The sequence below is a fragment of the Camelus bactrianus genome, chromosome 16, assembly GCF_048773025.1.
Source record: "Camelus bactrianus isolate YW-2024 breed Bactrian camel chromosome 16, ASM4877302v1, whole genome shotgun sequence".
Lineage (NCBI taxonomy): Eukaryota > Metazoa > Chordata > Mammalia > Artiodactyla > Camelidae > Camelus > Camelus bactrianus.
The window spans coordinates 33,583,868-33,592,381 of NC_133554.1; positions in this window are offsets into that span (position 1 = coordinate 33,583,868).

Genomic DNA, 8,514 nt, shown 5'->3' on the forward strand with positions numbered 1-8,514 from the left:
ATCACTAACATTGATGGAGCACTTACTGTGTGCCAAGCACTGTTGTCAGCTTTCTTCATTCCCACATCAAGCCTATGATCCATTTGTTCCCCCATTTTACAGATGAGAAAAATGAGGCACAGAGTGGTATGTCACACAGCTAGGAAGTGGCAAAAGTAGGACTTGAACCTAGGCAGTCAGCTACGGAGCTCCATTCTTTTTTTTTTTTTTTTTTTTTTTTTTTTGGCAAGGGAGGTAATTAGTTTTATTTATTTAATTGTTTTTTAAATGGAGGTACTGGGGATTGAACCCAGAACCTGGAGCAGGCTAAGCTTACACTCTACCACTTGAGCTATACCCTCCCCACTAGAGCTCCATTCTTAACCAGAACATCACATGACCTGTCTTAAAAGTTTCTGAAGTTTGGCGGGAGGAGGGTACAGCTCAGTGGTAGAACACATGTTTAGCAGGTGTGAGGTCCTGAGTTGAATCCCCTGTACCGCCATTAAAATAAATAAATACATTAAATGATTACTCCCCAAAAAATAAAACAAATTTTTTTTTAATTTAAAAAGTTTCTGCATTTTGAGTTGCCCTTTGATCCGAAGAGGCTGCAAATAGGCTGCCCTACCCACAAACCCCGGTCCTGAGAAGAATTCTGGCAGTAATGTAGATCAAGGCTCAGATCTTCAGAGCTGGGTCCCATCCATCCATAGCTATGGACGGTCTCTGCTCTCCAGATCATTACTACAATTCAGTATTCATGGGTCTGTGCTTTCATTCATTCAACAAATACTAACTGCATTAGACAGTGGGATATATGACATTGAACAAGATGTAGACCCTACCCTCAAGGAGTTATAATTTAGAAAGAAACCCCAGACAAGGAAACAGGTCTTCCCAAAAGGATGTCAGAGAACAACCAGATGTACTCTACCTGTGACTGCCAGGGCCATCCCGTCCCGTCCTTCAGCAGGTAAGGCAGCTGGGACCAGAGGTGCCTCCAGGAAAGAGAAGAGACTCAGAATCCAGGGGTGGCCCCAGAGATGCCCTGTCCTGGCCACTCTCCTTCCCTGACCCTACTCCTGGTCTTGGCTGCTGCTGGCTTTCCCCCTCTCTTTCCCCCCTTCCCTGAGCAGCCCAGACACCCCAAAACACCCTCCTCACCCTTGCCGCTTTCTGTAAGCAAATAGGTAGACGGTCCCTGAAGAAAGAGAACCAGGCATGGCTTTCTCATCATTTTTGGCCTAAGCCATTTTGGGATCTAAGCCTGGCCACAAGGCTTGCCCTTGAACAGTTTTTAGTAATGAATGATTTTAAGGGCAGGAACAAAGGAAAAGCAGTCAAGAAACAATTGTTCAGCAGTGAAACAGAACTAGCTCTTCCTCAAGGGAAGTACCTAACAATCTGATACAAATCTTTGAGTTCTTCTGCAGGAACTAAGGCCCCCACCCAGGTGGAGGATGGAAGCTACACGCTGAGACCTCAGACTGGTGGAACCTGAGGGATGATGATGTTGAAAACCTTTTCTGAACCTCCTGATTTCAGTCCACTAAAGCTTAGACTCTGTCAATCTTTGCTCCATTCTGTGCTGAATTCTCCTCTGCTCAGGCCCCTTCATGAATATGCATACACCTTTAGCTTAAGACTTCTCCAGTTTTGCTGGTCAGAGAGACACTGCTTTGGGGGAAATCCCTGGTGTTCTTACTTGCTGCAAATAATAAATTCTTCCTTCTCCTGCTCTTTGGCTTGGTTTTGTCTTTTAGCTCGACACCCACCAAGAGGAGAACCCTGGTTTTTGGGTAACATTTCCCTCCCTGCCTTCCCCTGTCCCAGCCCCATCTTCATGTAACAGACTCACCCTGACTGAGCTGTCCATTTAGCAGCAAGAATGGGGAGTAATGTGACAGAGGGAACAGGATAGGGAAGTGAATGAGCAAACACCACTTCTGCCACCTGGCCGACACCTACAACACGGGAAGTAGAGAAAGTCATCCCCCAGGGTTCCCTCTGGGCCAGCACGGCCTTGCTGTCTGACTCACATCTCACTTGCTGGGGTATTTCCTCTCATTCGGCTTCTAAGGCACCCTCCTTCTGTGAAACAGCTTTCAGAGTCTTGAAATCTGCCACTCCAGTCCCTTCAAGTCTTTGCCAATGTCACATGAAAGAGAACAGGGCAGTTTAGTCTCTGCCTGCCTCGTGTCCATGGTTACTTCTTGCGTACCTCCCCCCTCACACATGTGCTCAAACCACACTGGCTTTATTTCAGACTTTCCAATGTGCCACCACAGGCCCTTTGCACTTGCTGTAGCTTCTTCCCAACTCATCCAGGGCCTGTCTCTGAGTTCAGGGCTCAGCTCTTATCTAAAAGGAGTTCAGGGCTCAGCTCATATGTCACTTCTGAAAGGAAATTTTTTATACCCACAACACCCCCTCCCACCCTGACATCGAGACCTCCCATTACACATCTCTGGAGCACCCTGTCCTTCTCGCAGATGATTGATGAATATCTTCTTCCCATCAGACTGTCAGCTCCAAGAGAATAAGGACCAGAGTAGGCTTGCTCCCCTGGTATCCCCAGCACCTAGCACAGGCCTGGATCTGAAGAAGTTTCTCAATAAATATTTGTTGCTGGAATGACTTCAGGAGTCTCATCTAATCTACTGGTGTAGGGTGTGCCCTTAGGCCTGGAATGAGACCAAAGCAAGCTGTCCCAGCCTCAACTGTGTTGCAACCCGGCCATCTGGCCATCTGATTTGTGGATATGCTAACAGAGGACAGAGCTGGAAGCTCAGCATGTTTTTACACCTTCCTCTGAGCAAACTGCCCCACCCAGGAATCTCCCCATTCCCAAGGCAGGTCTATGCTGATGGGAGCTGGAGGCCTTGCGGGCAGGTTGGTAGAAACATATTTTTTTCCCCTTGGGTTCCTTTTGCCTAAATCTAGATGTACCCACCAGAATAAGAGTCCAACTACAAATAAGAATTCCTTGTGTTGTTAGTAGGCTGTGGAGCATACAAAACACCCTCTGTAATTCACATTATTTTCCTGATGTGGAAAATGAAGCTGAGAGAGGTTAGGTGACAAGTCCAAGGTCACACAGTAAGGATAAGGCAGGTCTTCTACAGCCAGCCAGTCTTCCTGAGACAATTACGCCAGGGGAGACAATGTGCTGCTAACCAGCAAAAAATGCCAAGATTCTGGCCTTTTTCACAGTTGAGTTTTTTGGTTATTTTTTTTAATTCATTCACATATTCATTCCTTTGCTCAGGAGACACAAGGTCATCTTGCTTTCAGGAAGACTACATCCAGTACTAGAATTCTGAATCTGTGGTCCATCGGTGAATGGCTTGAGTTTACTTTATATATATATATATATATATATATATATATATATATATATATATATATATATATATTTGTGTTTAGGTACAAATGTTTATTTTTTGTGTAAACTTTCAAACAGTTTCTTGACCCACTTGCCCTCCTCTTCCCTCCCTGAGAAAATATTTAGAACCACTGGTGTAACACATGCTACTCAGTGTAAATGGACAGCAGCCCACGTGTTCATCTGTCGGTCCTGCTTGTTTGAGTGACTAAGGTCACAGCACATCTCTGGCCCAAGTGATAAATCTGGTATCTGGACCACATGACCCATCCCAGGCACTGAGACCCTGGACAGCTCCTCTCAGCCACTTCTCTTGGAGGAGTAAACATACAGAACCACACATACACACATGCCACACCCAGCTCTAAGACTGCTCCTGACTCCAGGGAGACACTTTCATTTTTCCTTCTGGTATTAGTAACACACAATCCTGCCCATGATGGCTACATTGACTGAGAGCTGTGTGAGACAAATACTGTGATGCGTGCGCCCTTATCTGTTTTAATACCCATGACAGGTCTGTGGGTTTAGGAGTTTGCCCGAGGTCACACGGCTGGGAAGAGGTGGAGTTGAATTATAAGAGGGCCTTGTAGGGACAGAGGAGGTTGAGGGAAGCTGAATGTGGTTCAGCTCTCTCAGGGATGGGGCAGTGGTCCTGAGACAGGAGAGAAGGGAGCAGGTCACAACCATTAAAAGAAAGACACAGCAAATGAAGATGGGATATAAACTGGGTAGAACCAACTTGGCCCAAGATGGCAGAAGATTTGGCTTCCAGTAGACCTTGAGCCTCATTATAGGCCCACTGTAATATGCAAGCATGCCAAATGACATACCCACAGGCTCCATGACAGTTCCCAGGCTGGCGTAAAAGGCCAAAAAGTGGACGGGACCCAATTCCAGGAAATCCCCGCCCCACCTCCAAAATAGTTGGGATAATCCTCCCTCTTGTTAGCATATGAAATTACTGAGCCCATAAGGACTACCCACCCCCCACCCCCCCCAGGCCTCTTGCCTTTTGAGATGGTCCACACTCTGTCTGCGGAGTGTGTATCTCCCCAAATAAAGCTACTTTCACTTTACTCTGGTTCACTCTTGAATGTTTTCCTGCTCTAAGCCAAGGACCCTCACTTGACAGGGCACATCCCAGGGACTCACCTGAGACCTGGAACACGACCATCCTCTCGCGCCCCATTTTCCTACAACGGTCAGGACTATTAATTCCCCACAAAAACTGATTTCTGTTGAAACCATTCCTACCTTCATTCTTTCATTCTACAACCATTTCTTGAGCATCTTCTCTGTGCCAGGTATATGTTGGAGATTGATAGCCAGCCTCCAAGATGGCCTCAGTGGTGCTTGCCTCTTGGTGGCCACGGCCAGGGTTGGCCTGAGTGACCAGTGGTCTTGGGCAGAAGCAAAGGGACATCTCTTCCATTGCAGGTTAAAAGACTGCAGCTTCCCTCCTGGGCACTCGCTGACTCTCCTGCTCTTCCTCTTTTTGAAACCCTTGCTCTGGAGGGCAGCAATTTGCCAGGTGATGGACAGGCCTACAGGGAGGCCCACAGGGCCAGGAACTGACGCCTCAGGCCAGCAGCCAGTGTAGACCTGAGGCCTGTCAGCAACCACAGGAGTCAGTTTGGACACAGACCCTCAGCGCCTGGTCAGGCTTTGAGATGACTGCAACTTTGTGAGGACTCCTGACTCACAGAAACTATGTGAGATAATAAATGCTAAGGGTTTTTTTTTAACACCTTTATTGTAATATGGTTCCTGTACAGTAAACCATGTATATTTCAAATGTATGATTTAATGAATTTTGATAGATGTATATATACACCAATGAAACCACTACCACAATCAAGTTAGCTAACATTTCCATCACTCACCAAGAGGTGCAATTTTTGAATTTCCTATTCATCTCTTCCCACCTTCTTTACCACCGGTAACCATAAGTTTGTTCTCTATGTCTGTGAGTCTGTTTCTGTTTTGTAGATAAGTTCATTTGTGTCCCTTTTTTTTTTTTTTTTTAGATTCCACATATAAGTGATATATGACATTTTTCTTTCTATTTCTGGATAAAAGCTAGTTTTAAGTTGCTAAAATGTTCAGGTCCTTTGTCACACAGCCATAGAGAACATAAATCAGAGCTACCTCGAGCACAAAACAGACAGGCGCTCTGGAAAATATTTAAGTGACATTTCATGAAGGATGAGAGAAATGATGGAGGAAATGCAATTTGGATGCAGAAAGACTCAAATTTCAGAGATCTCCCAATAATTTATGGGGATAACAGGTAGAATCATCGAACTCCAGCCTCATTGCTGTAGTTGTTGGTTACTCTTTGCACTATCTGTCCTTGGAGGAAGCAAAAAAACCAAACTGCCATTTGGCCTGCGTAGCCGTCTTGGCTCCTAGTAACAGAGTTGTTGCTTGGAAGTGGCCCATGGCCTGGGGACTCCCTCTTTCGGTGCCTTCCCTCCCTCAACCCAGGGATGCCTGCCTTGTCCCGCAGTGTGCATCCTCAGAGCCCCTTGGGGCTCCCCACCAGCAGGCCCACGGCCATAGCAACCATATTTTCCAGATCAAGATGGGCAGGCAGTGCAGCAAGCCTGAAATTTTACTTAGAGGACAAAGGGACAGAACACTGAAGTCGGAGCTTTCTGGAAAAATGAAGGGCCCAAAGTAGCAAATCTCCATGCCCACCCCGCAAGAGACCACTCATCCTGGAGGGGCAGAGGAGCCGTCTGTTTATTCATTCAAGTGTTCTTTCAACAAACTTTTCTTGAACACCTGCTGTGTGCCGGGACTGGGCTAGGTGCGAGGGAAATGATCCTGGCATGAGAGTTGCTGCCCTGGGAGCACATGCAGTCAGCAAGGGAGAGCGGCAGGCGCATAGGTAAGGGCCCGGTGCTTCAGGTGAATGCGGGAGGGACCCCACTCCAGTCCAAGGGGAGGACAAAGGAAATGTGTATGTGTGGTGATGTCATGGGAAGCCTCCATGAGAAGTGATTTCTAAGCCGAGACCTGCAGTATGGGTAGTTGTTAAATGAAGAGAACTGTATCCAGACAGAGGAAGAGCTTGTGCAAAGGTCCTGAGGTGAGAGAGGTGGTAGAAAGGGCAGGGGGTAAAGGGTCTTGTGAACCTCATCCCTAAGGGCCACGGGGAGCCACTGAAGATTTGGAGCTAGAGATTGACACCATCACATTTGCATTTTGGAAACATCACTTTTGTTGCTGCTGTTGACTGCCCTCCTCCCCGTCCCCCTTTTCATGGCCTTGTGGCTGAGCCTGCCAAGCTGAGGCAGGGAAGGGCCTTTGGGGAGACCACAGCCCAAGCCGACCCAGTCCCCAGGGCGTTGGGGGCATAATGACAGGCTCTCTTCTTTCCTGCACCCCACCCACCCCGGGTCAGGTTCTGAGGGCTGCTATATTGGTCTCTCGTGGGTCAGGGTTCCATCCCTCCTCTGCCCACACTGGGCCGGCTGCCCCCCAAGGATTGAGGGGTCATTTGTATCTCCAGGGTGGCAGGGCCTCCTCCCCAGAGCCACGGCGCCCAAGATAACAGGGCAGCCTGGGAGCTGTTTATGAAAAGGCAGCCTAGTGGGGGTGGGCAGGGCCGAGGGAACGGTGACTGCTGCTACAGATAGCAATTGGGGCGGGGAAGGCTGTCTAAATTACAGCTCCCAGAATAGAGGGACCCGGAGGGAACGGTGGGGCATCCTACCAAGGAAGCACTGGCAGTCTGCCAGGCACGTCCGGGCTCCGGGCCCTGCTGCAGGCAGAGGCGGGGTGACCACGGGGCCCTAGGCGAGGCCATTCATCCTTGGCCAAGGCAGCCTGGCAGCTGCGAGGTGGGGCCAGATGGAGGCAGGGAGGCTCCTGGGGGTTGGGAGAGAATCAACCCGGTGTGACCTTCTGGAAGGGAGGAGGGTGTGAGGGGAGGGAAAGTCAGGGGTGAAGGAGGGGGTGGTGCCATCTTGCTCGCCCCTGGAGGAGACTCTGCCACATGTCCCTGTGGCTATTTCACATAAGAAGTGTGAGACGCTGTAAAAATAACACGCATGGCAGGCATAATAATAGCAGCTCTGTGTCAGGCACTGCTCTCAGCGATAACCACGCATCAGTTCGGTTCACCCTCATGGCTCTGCGTGACGTAGGTATCATCACCCCCATTTTATAGATGAGGAAACTGAGGCCCATAGAGGTCAAGCATGTGCTAAGTGAAGCTAGTGGATGGTAAACCTTGTCCGATTCCAAAGCTTGGGCTCAGAGTTGGGAATCTGGTTGGAGCCTTTACTTTACCCATTGGGTTTTGGTTTTCTCTTCTATCGTATGGAACAGTCTCCTGATCCGCATCATCCTCCCAGAGGTGTTGCAGGAATCACAGGGGAACAGATTGCTGAGCTGGAAAGATCTTCAAGTCCCCAAACCTGGCTGAACAGCCATATATGCTCCAGACCTCTGTTTTCTCATCTGTAAAATGGGGGTGTCATAGGGTCCTCTGAGAATCTGAGAATATATACATCGAAAAGTATTCATGTCTTCAGAGGCAGATTATAAGTTGAAAGTGCCACATTTCAAATAATTTTTTTTGGTGGGGGAGGAGATAAAGTTTATTTATTTATTTATAATTTTTTTTAATGGAGGTACCGGGGATTGAACCCAGGACCTCGCACACGGTAAGCATGCGCTCTACCACTGAGCTATCCCCACCTGCCTTCAAATGATTCTTATGTGGAAGCTGAATATTCATAAAGGCAATGATTTCCACCTCACTTGGGGAGCTCACTTATGCACAACATCCCCAAGGAACATCCTTCTTGAAAATGAGGAATTGCCCCTTGGTTTATCTCCAGTAGAGATTCAGTTTTCCTGTAAGTGGTGGCTGAAAGCCAGGCACAGTCACATGCATTTTCTGTGAGGATTTGCTGCGTTAAAACTGTGTTTCTTTAGTTGTTTGTACCCAAGGTGCTGATTTTCAGCTGCGGCTGGGGACCCCTTCCCACCCCCAAGTTGCCAGCACCAGCGGTTTTTTGGGCTGGGGTCTTCATACAGAGACTCAGGCGTGGTCATGGATGATCCCTGTCCCCAAGCCCCTGCTGGCTTTCTGAGCCTCCCTCCCAGGTGTGTTATTTAATGTCATGCAA